The 12,476-nt window shown below is 36.6% G+C and overlaps 1 protein-coding gene across 4 annotated transcripts in view; it reads left to right on the forward strand.

Moving 5' to 3' along the window:
- The first annotated feature begins 8,441 nt into the window (after positions 1-8,441).
- Positions 8,442-12,476, forward strand: part of otx2a (orthodenticle homeobox 2a) — a 33,806-nt gene continuing 29,771 nt past the window's right edge. For all 4 annotated transcript variants that reach the window (XM_051908934.1, XM_051908962.1, XM_051908953.1 and 1 more), the window contains exons 1-2: positions 8,442-8,674; positions 10,047-10,238. The gene's annotated coding sequence lies outside the window, so the exon portion shown is untranslated. The remainder of the gene's footprint in view (positions 8,675-10,046; positions 10,239-12,476) is intronic.

A 12,476-nucleotide genomic window follows, 5' to 3' on the forward strand; every position in this document is an offset into this window, starting at 1 on the left:
TGTCTAACTTTAATTTTCATGTCATTGTGCAAATAATCAAGTTATAATAAATAACGTGTATAAGCTTGATGATAGCATATTTGTTATAAATACTTTCTTAAAATATAGCTGCAAGCAACAGGGTTCAAGCACTTTAAGGCCTTTAAGCACATGCGTAAAAAGGTATTATGTTTTATTTAGCAAGCCTGTAACCACCTAGATCGTAGATGGAAAAGACCATTTAGCCAAAACAGGCAATTTACTAAGGAAATATGTTTTAAAGCTTTTTAACAGCCAACGTGAAAGTAGGTTTTTGAAATAATATCCAATATTTTAACAGATGATTCGATTGACAGCGGTGGTCCTAGAGGCAAAGTTGCTCAGAATGAGGAGTTCTACCATGTGTTATAAATGTTGTGGGCATGTGTGAAAAATTGTGTGATATACAATCCTTTATGCACATGAAATAAAACAAAGGAAGCCCCCTGGTGGCCGATTTATTTTGAATTTCTCACAGGGCCGTGAGTCAAACAGGCCCAGCGAGTTTAGTTCCGATCGGCCTACGTTAACCTTGTCGGACAGCTGCTCGAAATTCATTAGCCGACGGCGGCCGTGTTTTTCAAGATATGCAGATGTCCTCAAAGACAATCATGGCACCTTTGGACAAATACACCACATGCCAGTTTTCAAGTCAATCGGACTGACTGTTGGGTAGCTACAGCTGTTTGTTTTGTTTTTTTTCATGTTATAGCGCCGCCAAGTGGCCAGTCGTTGTGTCCTTTTTCACGCGACCACAGACTGAGCCCATACATAGGTGTACTGAGTTTGGTGAAATTATTCCGGTCAAGAGGGATAGCCATTTTCGTAAAACTGGCCATGCCCACTTCTAACGTTTTGCCGTTCCGTGGCGGACCTGAATCAAAATTTCAACTTTTTTTTTTTTCAATTATTGACAGTCAGACTCCAGAAAATCTTTGGATTGGTTCCGGTCAGGAAAAACCTAGGACTAGTTCACAAAAGTAGGTTTTTCAAAAAATCCAAATACCCGAAAAATTTTTATTTTTCGACTATCAAATCTGAGCCGAATCAAATTTGAAAAAATTAGCATTTTGTCTGCATTGAGCCAAGGATTCCAATGATATAAGACACTTGAGCCTAAAAGACGAACCGTTTAGAAGTTATGAGCCATAATGTACGTTTGATCGCTGTAGCGCCACCATCAGGCCGATTGGGGCAAGCCTTGGTGACGTTGTACACGGGGTGGTATCATCCCTCAAAAGTTTCAAGTCTCTGCAACTTAGGGTTTGGTATCCACGATCAATTTTAGGGGAGAATGCTGATCATTGGAATCTCTAACAACTACAATAGGGCTGCACCGCTACACGCTTGAACCCCTAATGACAAAACAAGTACCTCCTCAGTTCAAAATGACTCATGACTCAGGTTCACCAGCAGGTGTCACTGTCATCAAATTTCTGACTAGTCGCGTCTCTAATTTATAAACAGTGTGGTCTATTTCCCCACCTGTTTGTATAAGGTCAAATAACTTTTAACAAAGTATATTAATCTTTTATATATTTACATGTCTGAAACTCGGGTATTTTGATTTCATAAACTTTATAAACGGACGGTAAATTCTGAAGTAAACCTTCCTTCATGCAAATAAGCCATCAGCTCTATATACTGGGATATACAGGGATAACTCTCTTGACTCCTATAAATCAGTCTTCTAATAGCATATTAAAGTTAATCCGGAGTTTAAATTAATTTAATATTGTTTAAAAACGATGGCATAACCGTCTCATCGACAAACTTCATATAACATGTTCACCGCTAGGTGTCACTGTTATCAGCGTTGTGATTTAGTCCAGTCAGTATTTTGTAACCAGTGTCAACTTTTCCCCCACAATCTGTTTGTGTAGTTTATTGAATATTGTGTCAAACCATTCCATTGTTCATATGAATTTCATAATTTTTTATACATTTTCTACATATGTATGATATATTCAATAATAATAATAAAATACAATCAAAAACAATAAGTTTACTGTAAATTAACTTAAATAATAGTAACTTTCTAACATTTGTATAGAACTGCATTATATTTTTCATCAATTTAAGGCATGGATTTAAATGAATAAATATGTGAGAAACAAAGACATGTTGTAGTGCTTCCATAGTTTATATATGTTTTATGATATATATAGATATAATCATTATATTGGCCAAAAATAAAACTTTATGGCCTGGTATCACAAACAGAGCTTAGATTAAGCCAGGATTAGGCCTTAATTAATTTAGGATATTTAAGTAGCTTTTATAAACGTACCTTAGAAAGAAAAAAAAACATTACTGGTGGTGTGCATCTTGAGACAAAACAATGGCACTGACATATTTTAAGATATGGCTTAAGCCTTGTCTGTGAAACCAAGGGTAAATGTCCACTTGTTCAGGCCTGAGAGATTTGAGAACTACTAAACACTTCTTGTGTTTGTTGAGTCCAAAATGATTTGAATAAAAATGGTTAGTTTATGTATATTTATCATATTTGAGCTTTCAAAATGACGCTAAGGGACTCGGTTTTCTCTCGTTCTCTGAGGATATGTTATGTTACACTTTCTTCTCTAAAGTGGAGAAGGTCTCCACCCTCCACACATGTCCCACAAAGACAGCATCTGTTACTCTTTGAACCTTCCTCCCAGACTGGACCTGCTGTTGCCATGGAGACACCCCCACCCCACATCCTCCTCTTAATCCTCCCTGACTTTATTCAAAATAAGGTCATCCCACCATTGGATGAGAGATGGGAAACGATAACATACTCTGTTTTGTCGTAGTAACCTGTGATACACTAACTTTTAATGGATATGATTTATTTCAGTTTATGTCGGTTTTATGTTATCTTATGTATCTTATACTCACAGGATTTTTTTTTGATCTATCTATCTATCTATCTATCTATCTGTCTGTCTGTCTGTCTGTCTGTCTCTCTGTCTCTATACCCATCTATGAGAAAAAAAGTGGAAAATATGACCCGGATGTGGGTGTTGACATTTTTTTTTTTTTTGTATTTTTATTGGATTTACCAAGTTTTTTTTTTAAGGTTGTGCTATGTTAGAGGTTTATCCATCCACTGGCTCTGTCATTGGTCTCTTTATTTGACATCAAGGACAATTAAGAGAATGTCACACCTCATGTTCATCTCAGCAGGCACTTTCACTCAGAGGTCATACTGTCTCAAGGACAAACATGCAACAACACCAGCTCATAATCCATAAATATTTAAGGAGTATTTACATATGGCAAGGCCCACATGAAATCTGCTTATGTAGAACTCTGCAGAAAGCGGAAAGAGATTTCTGCATAAAAACCTACAGATTCATTAGTTTATTATAGTTTCCTTTATTTTAGTGCCTTTAGCCACCACTGCAGTATTCTCAGCTCAAGTGATCACATTTTACCATGTTCAAGTATTCAAGTACTTTATTGTCATTGTGTAACACAACGAAATTTATATTGTGCCAACCCCGAAGTGCATTAAAAGACAATACAAATAACTAACAACATCTACTGAAATAAAATAGTTAAAAAAAAAAAAAAATGAAATAGTTACTAATAAATAACTGACATCATACAATAAATAATGCTATAAAAAAACTACAATGTTAAGACAAGTAATTAAATGTATAGCAGCATAAAAATAACTTAGCAGTAACTTATTTTACATGGTCAGGGAGATATCAGAGTTATTGCTGTGGGGAAAAAACTGTTTTTTAGTCGGTTTGTGTGTACATGGATTGATTGAAAGCGCCTTCGAGATGGGAGGAGCTGAAACAAATTGTGACAAGGATGAGTGATATCCTTAATGATGTTGTTGGCCCTTTTCAAACAGCGAGTTTTATAAAGATGTTCAAGAGATGATAAATCAGTGCCAACAATGTCCTGTGCTGTTTTCACCACCTGCTGCAGTGCTTTAGTACAGCTGCCATACCAGGCTGTCAGACAGTTAGTCAAGATGATCTCTGCAGTACATCTGTGGAAGTTGACTAACAGCTTCTGAGGAAGGTTAGCTCTCCTTAGCTTTCTCAAGAAGAAAAGGCGTTGTTGTGCTTTGCCTATTAAACATGCAGTATTATCACCCCAACTCCCAGGAACTTGTGGTTATGGATTCTCTCTACAACCTCATCTTTAATATTCACAGGACTGTGGGTGATCTTTTTAGTGGTCCTAAAATCCACAATAATTTCTTTGGTCTTTTTGATGTTTAAGACCAGGTTGTTGATGTCACACCACGCTGTCAGGTTCTGAACCTCCTCCCTATATGCAGCCTCATTGTTATTCAATATGAGCCCAATGACAATCGTATCATCTGCAAATTTGACTAGAATTTAACTTAAAGGGTTAGTTCACCCAAAAATGAAAATTCAGTCATTAATTACTCACCCTCATGTCATTCTACACCTGTAAAACCTTTGTTCATCTTCGGTACACAAATTAAGATATTTTTTATAAAATCCGATGGCTCAGTGAGGCCTCCATTGACAGCAAGATAATTTACACTTTCAAACGCCCAGAAAGATACTAAAGACATATTTAAAACAGTTCATGTGACTACAGTGGTTCAACCTTAATGTTATGAAGCGACGGGAATACTTTTTGTGCGGCAAAAAAACAAAGTAACTTTATTCAACAATATGTAGTGATGGGCGATTTCAAAACACTGCTTCATGAAGCTTTGAAGCTTTACGAATCTTTTGTTTCGAATCAGTGGTCCGGAGCGTGTATCAAACTGCCAAAGTTACGCCCCCCCAGTGGTGAACCATTGAAATTTTGAAACACTTATGACGTAACGAAGCCTCATTTACTGAAATCACGTGACTTTGGCGGTTTGATACGCGCTTCGAACCACAGATTCTAAACAAAAGATTCGTAAAGCTTCGAAGCTTCATGAAGCAGTGTTTTGAAATCGCCCATCACTAGATATTGTTGAATAAAGTCGTTACTTTGTTTGTTTGGCAATCAAAAAGTATTCTTGTCGCTTTATAACATTAAGGTTGAATCACATGAACTGTTTTAAATAGTCTTTAGTAGCTTTCTGGGCATTGAAATTGTTAATTGTTTTTCTGTCAATAGAGGACTCACTGAGCCATCAGATTTTATCAAAAATATCTTAATTTGTGTTCTGAAGATGAACAAAGGTCTTACAGGTGTGGAACAACATGAGGGTGAGTAATTAATGACCAAATTTTCATTTTTGGGTGAACTAACCTTTTAATTTACCCCCCTAAAACAGCACAGAAAATGCCCAAAAAGTCAGCAAATTCCATCTGGGCCTGCATATGACTCGCTGCAGATTCATTAGTAGTGAATCACAAAGCAGACATGACACATGACATGGATTGTGCTCATGCATCAGGTGTGTGTGAACCTTCTTAAGGAGTTAAGTGCTTTAAGACCTCGCAATTCCCTCACAGTCAGGTATTAGACAAGTTGACAAAGCCGTGTGTAATCTGTCATAGCGCAGGGATTACAGTACGGCCGCAGTAGCGCAGTTAAGGTCGGACAAAATGGCGGAATAAAAGGAAACAAATTGTAGAGTAATCTCCTGAGAGAAGACGCTCGGGCCAAGGGGTTCCCTCGGAAAACTCCATTTTGTCTCTCTTTCCGCCCTTAGGGACTTCTCGCAATTCCATAATCCCCCTTGTTTGATGTTTGAGAGCTGATGGCGATGCTGAGGACGGCCCAGAAAGGGGCTTTGTGTGTGCCGTGTGGCTGCAGAACTATCAAGGGTTTGAATGACATGGCAAGAGGGGAGAGAGACGGGTAACTTTAGCTTAATCTAGGCTTAGCGCTGCTACACACACACTCGCTCACAGGTGTGTGTGGCCCTCTGGCTTTGTGGGGATGGTCGGACCCAAACCTCTCTCTGTATCTCACCCCGAGGATCAATACACCTCTTGAGGCCAAGGATCTGCGAGAGAGAGGCCCAGGGCCTCGGATTAACTCGGGCTCCACCCCTCCGGTCCAGAGCTAGTTTAGATTTCATTTCTGCTCACGACTTTAACCGTTAACACTTTTTAATAAGGAGCATTCAAGTACTGCTCAACTTGGAGCAGAACCTGGGTAGGGTTGCACCAGTTGTTCGTAAAGTTAAATTGCGACGGGCTAGGAGTTTAGTGTGCCACTAACATTTGTGATTTTTTCATAAAGCTAGAGTTGTCTAGTAAGTCGTAAGCTCTCTGTAAACAAATGCACCCTCCTGTTGTGTTAAACAATTGTGTATCATTTTTTTGTCTCACGGGTCATACAGATCCACATTGGTTTCCATGCAATTTGCCAAAAATCAACACAATGAATAACACTAATGAGTCATGTGAAACAGAAAATTGTATAACAAGCTCTATTGTAGCTTGTCAGAAACTAAGGCCCCATTTACTAGTGGTTTTTGTTTTAAAATGAAAACGATCCTTGTCCACACTAGCGTTTCCACAGCGTTTCAGAAACGATCTCCGTCTACACTACACGAACAAAAACAGGTGTCACATGACCATTCATGCACACTGGGCATGCGCGTACAAGTGTAAACAGCTGCCTCTTGTGCATGTAGGTAGGTGCAGTATTAAAAAATGCAGATTTTAACTGCACAATGGCTGCTAAAAATGACAACAAAGCCAGCAAAGATTGCAGTTCAGTCTCCGAGTTATTGTTTACACGGTCGTCAAGGATACGCAGTGCGAACATGGGCAGCCACGCCATCGCTTTCAAAAGTCTCCGATTTGATCTGTTTACACTGAAACGCAACCCCGGCATTTGCAAACTAAAACGGGGTTTGTAGCGTTTTCGAAAGTCTCCGTTTTCAAGGTTCGAAAATGCCGGCGTAGTGTAGACGACAGGCGTAACCGTAGCAAAAGTTATGCATTTTAAAACAAAAACGCACTAGTGTAAACGGGGCCTAAAACTATATAAAATATATGAAATATTTAACAATTCCCATCTATTTCTATTGTGTTAGTGTTCGATTTGACTCACATATTTTATGTGCATAGACACAAAATACAAAAAAAAAAGTTGTTTACTTGTAGTGACTATTTGCACACTGAGGGTCAAATAACTATAAGTATAAATAGTATCTAACATTATTTGTAATTAGTGTAAACTGGTTCTCAAACCCTTGTGAGGGTAAAATGGGTTTCTCACACTTTTTTTTTTTTAGTGTCTAGTAATTGAGATCCAAAAAACTAACAACCAAAAACATCCTTTGACAGATTTTTTTGGACTGTGAACCTCAACTGGACTAAGAAACAGTGAATTTTCTTTGGATAATTCAGAGGTCTTCAGTTTCAAGTAAACTTTGAGTCTTACATTTCAAAGTTCTTGTATATTTCATATTTTAGCATTTGACAAGAGTCTTTGCAAGTGTTTGGTCAACGCAACCCCAAAACAAGAGTGGTTACAAAATTTGTACAGCCTTTCCAAAATACATCTGAGCTGACACTTTGCATGCACATTCATGACCCTAAATGAGAAATAGTCACAAAATTTAAAGAAGAAATGAATAGTTTAACCAGTTTTTCAAGCATTTTGAAATAATGCAGGTCAAACTGACCCCAGACAACAGGAGGGTTTTTAATGTGCCTCCTTTATTAATTCAATAAAATTCTTATGCTAGGCCAAAACAAGTTCAAAATCCTATTTAATAGCCAAATCCTAGGTAAGGTCGGAATTAGCGGTCATTTTCAAATCATAAACCATGTTAAAATGAATAGTCAATGATGCAAACAAGTCGATCTTCATTTTTATAATTAACAACTTTAGGCCAGTTTTTGATTAATTGATGTCATTCATAATTTTGATGTATTTATGTTATTCGATTTTCAATTGTAATATTTTAAAATGTAATTTATTCCTGTGATCAAATCTGAATTTTCAGCATCATTACTCCAGTCTTCAGTGTCACATGATCCTTCACAAATCATTGTAATATAATGATTTGCTGCTCAAGAAACATTTATGATTATTATCAATGTTGAAAACAGTTGTGCTGCTTCATATTTTGGAGTAAAATCCTTGATATATTTTCCCGGATTCTTTGATGAATGGAAAGTTCAAAAGAACAGTATTTATTTGAAAAATAAATCTTTTGTAACATTATAAGTGTCTTTACTCTCAGTTTTAATTAATTTAATACATCCAAAGAAAAATCTTACTGACTCCTAAACAGTCGAATCATGATACATATGACACCAAAACGACAGACGATGCCTTTATATTAAAAAGGCAATTAGCTCTTTTAACTGAAGGATGACTCTTCCTTTCCTACATCTGCCATATTTAGTGTTGTGATTTCTCCCATTCGTCTTTCCATGAGTGGTCCATCTCCTCCTCTTTATGTCAAAGCAACTTACTGTTTAAACCCCTCAGAGCACTAAACACTAAAACTGCAGCTAACACTTGCTCTCTTCCAGGCTAAGCTGTTTAAACTCATCAGCACCCGAAGAGGAAGAGAGGGATGGAGATGAGAGGGAAGTGGCTGTATTGGATTTTGAGCAGTGGCGGCCTCAATAACAGGAATGGATTTATGGATCTAATTTGATTGGTGGGAATAAAGGCCATCAGCCCACTGAACCATAGACACTCCGATGATGAGCATACACAGCACACGTGCCACGAGACGGGACGTTTTTTCATTCTAGAGGTTAGAATTAATACTCATACATTTAATAATTACCATTGTTTCCTTTAAATTTGTTTACTAATTCTTGGAAAGGCAGATTTGTGTATTTTTTTCAACATTAAAATATTTTTTCCTATCCTAGCCGCAAGTGGTCCATTCTCAGGTTGGTTTCCCAAAAATAATTACCTGCACTGCAACCTAAAAATTGTAACATCTAAATTTACTGGTTTTATTCAATTCAAGAATTTTATTTAACATCACGGAATCAAACTAAATACATTCATTTATGCCAAGAAAGCTCATTTTGATGGGTTAAACCAGGTGGAAATAGCTCTTTAAGTTAACAATAGCAGGTTACCACATTTAACAGTGTGTGAAAAAATCAGTACAGAAATGTTCATATTAACCCGTTACATTGGCCTTTTCTTAGAGTGTAAGTGAAAAGTGTGCTTGTACCTTAAATGTCCAATACTATATATTTTGGGACCAATAGGGGGCAGAAGCAGTCAGCTAATGCTAATGATGTCATTTCACCCTTGAGCACCAAAACTGTCATTCATATAATTGTGAGACTGATGTGCATTAGCATAGATTCATTGGTTCATTTTTAATTTTATGCTATTTAGCCCTATACATATTATAAACAATACCTTGTGTGTGTGTGTGTGTGTGTGTGTTGGGCAATAATTTGAGAACGGGCTGAAAACCAGAGAGACTAATTGAGCAAATCTCTTCCAGTCATATGCTGCATGTTTCATTTGACCCTTGACCTCTCATTAGGTGGCATATTCCTGGCCTCCATCCGTATCTTAGATTTTTCAGCTAGGTTTTTGCGAATTCATGTATTCCGCTCCTCTCTCTCGGCCCTCGCTCCTCTTGGGTGGCCCTCGTAATCCTCAAAGTCTTTAGGGGACCACAAGCCATGTCAAAACTCAAAGCCAAATCTTACAACACTTACTAAGAAATTAAAGGGCTCTTGTTAGTGTGTTGGCGGTTAAAATCCCCCGCTGACCGTCGCTGTGGTAGACTGGGTTACCTCACCTATTTTTCTCAGCTTCATTCCTTAAGGCTTAGTCAGAATAGATGCCATTTTAAAACGCAAATGAAGGTTTTGACTACATTAGTATTTTAGTGTTTTATATTTGAGTATTAAATCCCATCGAACATCATATGTCTATTCTGCAGAGCCTTGTTTTTATTAATGTGCAAATTAAAATGAAAAGCGAGTGTAGTTGGCCTAGTAAACTATAGAGCACTCCATTCCAAACAAAGGGGAACTCGAATCTGGTTGGTCAGCAGAAGCAACAAGTACAGGAAGCAGGTAAGCCAAGGCGAGTTCTGTTCATTTTGCACTTTCTCATCCTTCGTCTTTCTCTCTCTCTCTCTCTCTCAGAGTAAGTGACCCGGGGTCCTCCAGTGTCTGCACTCAGAGGGGGATTAGAGATTAGTGCCGTCGCCAGCATTCCACACATACCTGATTTCTGACTTCTACCTCACACTGAAACCTCATGACTTCAACCAAAGAAAAAATCCTCAGCTGCTCTCACACCGTCACAACAGAGTTAACAACATCATTCTCCAACCAGTAAGATTCTCTAATGAACAAGTCATTAACAGAATGACAATTTACTTCATATATTTATATTACTTAATATATCATATATTATCTTCTGAATCTGTCTGTCTGTCTATCTATCTATCTATCTATCTTCTGAATCTATGTATCTATCTATCTATCTATCTATCTGTCTGTCTGTCTGTCTGTCTATCTTCTGAATCTATCTGTCTGTGTCTATCTATCTATCTGTCTGTCTGTCTGTCTGTCTATCGATCTATCTGTCTATCTATCTATCTATCTATCTGTCTGTCTGTCTGTCTGTCTGTCTATCTTCTGAATCTATCTATCTGTCTATCTGTGTCTGTCTGTCTTTCTATCTATCTTCTGAATCTATCTATCTGTCTATCTGTGTCTGTCTGTCTGTCTGTCTGTCTTTCTATCTATCTTCTGAATCTATATCTATCTATCTATCTGTCTGTCTGTCTGTCAGTCTCTTCTGAATCTATCTATCTTACTATCTTCTGAATCTATCTATCTATCTCTGTCTGTCTATCTATCTTCTGTATCTATCTATCTATCTATCTATCTGTCTGTCTGTCTGTCTGTCTATTTGTCTGTCTCTATTTTAATTATTATCATTCTCTATGATGATTGTCATTAGTTTCATTACAATAATACGGTAAAAATATATATATTATTTATATAATGTTATAATATAGCATATCATATATATTTATATAATATAAAATAATTTATTCATTAAGTTAATATGCATGCCCAGATTAAGTTATTACTTATTTAACTAAAGACTGTAAGACATTACAACAAATACCATGATGCATAAACACATTTCAGTTCATTAATTTTAATTCATCATTATTTACAGTACAAAATTTTGAACATAAAATGTGCTATATCGTGAAAAAAAAAGAATGCCACAATGCAGAAAAAAAAAAAAAAGTGATTCCTTTTGAAATTTAGATGAAATATGGCCCAAACATGTTCTTGACAGGTTTCCTGAGATTCACATTTACAATGAACTAACATGTGTGACATATGTATCATATCATGTTCCAGCCAGGTGTCATCTACAATTTAAACATCTTGTTTACATTTACATTTACATTAAATTTATTGTTATTTTATTTTGCTTTATGACAAATTGCTTGTGATGTTCCTCATTTGTTAGTCACTTTAGATAAAAGTATGTAAACATCATGTTAATACTGAAACAACATTTGAAAGACTATTGAAAGGTGATGAGAAAGAAAGAAATACTGAATTTGAGTTTGGGAAGGAAATGAGAGGCAAAACTGTATTGATGTCTTATTATTACATTTTCAAACTTAATTCAAGCATCAAGCAGTTTTATTCTGAAAACATTAACAGTCCTCGCTTCTGAGTCCCAGTTCATTAACAGTCATATCTGTCAATTAAATGACTATCAATGGCCCCATTTCTAAGTCCAACCCCTCTCTCTCTCTCTTTGTCCTGAGGGTAGGGCAGTGTATGGCCAGTTTCATTAGCTGAGTCTCACCAGTTCTCTCCCATTTGCAATTCTCCCCATTGTTTTCCTAAACAATGGCAGCAAACAAAGCATTAAAATGGAAATGACTGTAATGTAGCTAATTAGTTATCTGTGTTTGGGACTGTTAGCAGGGAGAGGGGGTGGATAATTGTAGATCTCTGTCTGTCTCTCTAAGAGAATTAACAACATTTCAGGTGGACAGAAATTCCTAGTTGAGTGTTGTGGTGACTTGCCTAAATTTTGCGTAACATTCATTTATTTTTCTTTATTTTTTTCATCTTCCTCTGGCCTTTGCTTAAAATGTTTTTTATAAATGTTATATGTTAACATGTTATATATATATATAACATGTTACATATATATATTTCTACCACTTTTCTGACAGACAGATTTTACATTAAGATTTGAGACACTTCTGCTGTAACATTGTTGAAATACATTGAATTTATTTATTTATTTACTCTCAACATGTAAACATTAATCAGCTTAGTATTTTTTTTTTCTCCAGCTAGTACAAACACAGCTTTCTTTATGTATTTGAATAACACAATGTTTAATCTAAACCTATGACTCGTCCTCCTAGTTTTGTTAATTTGTTTTGGCCCGCAGACAAATGTTTAGTCTTCTTGACTTGTCCATGTCATTTTCATTTGTTTATCGTCCTCTTTCACAGGTGTGAATCCACAAGTCTTGTTATCACGTGTTAACCAGCTGATTGTTGATTGGTGATTGTTAAC

Source organism: Ctenopharyngodon idella, chromosome 1 (assembly GCF_019924925.1).
Source record: "Ctenopharyngodon idella isolate HZGC_01 chromosome 1, HZGC01, whole genome shotgun sequence".
Taxonomy (NCBI): Eukaryota; Metazoa; Chordata; class Actinopteri; order Cypriniformes; family Xenocyprididae; genus Ctenopharyngodon; species Ctenopharyngodon idella.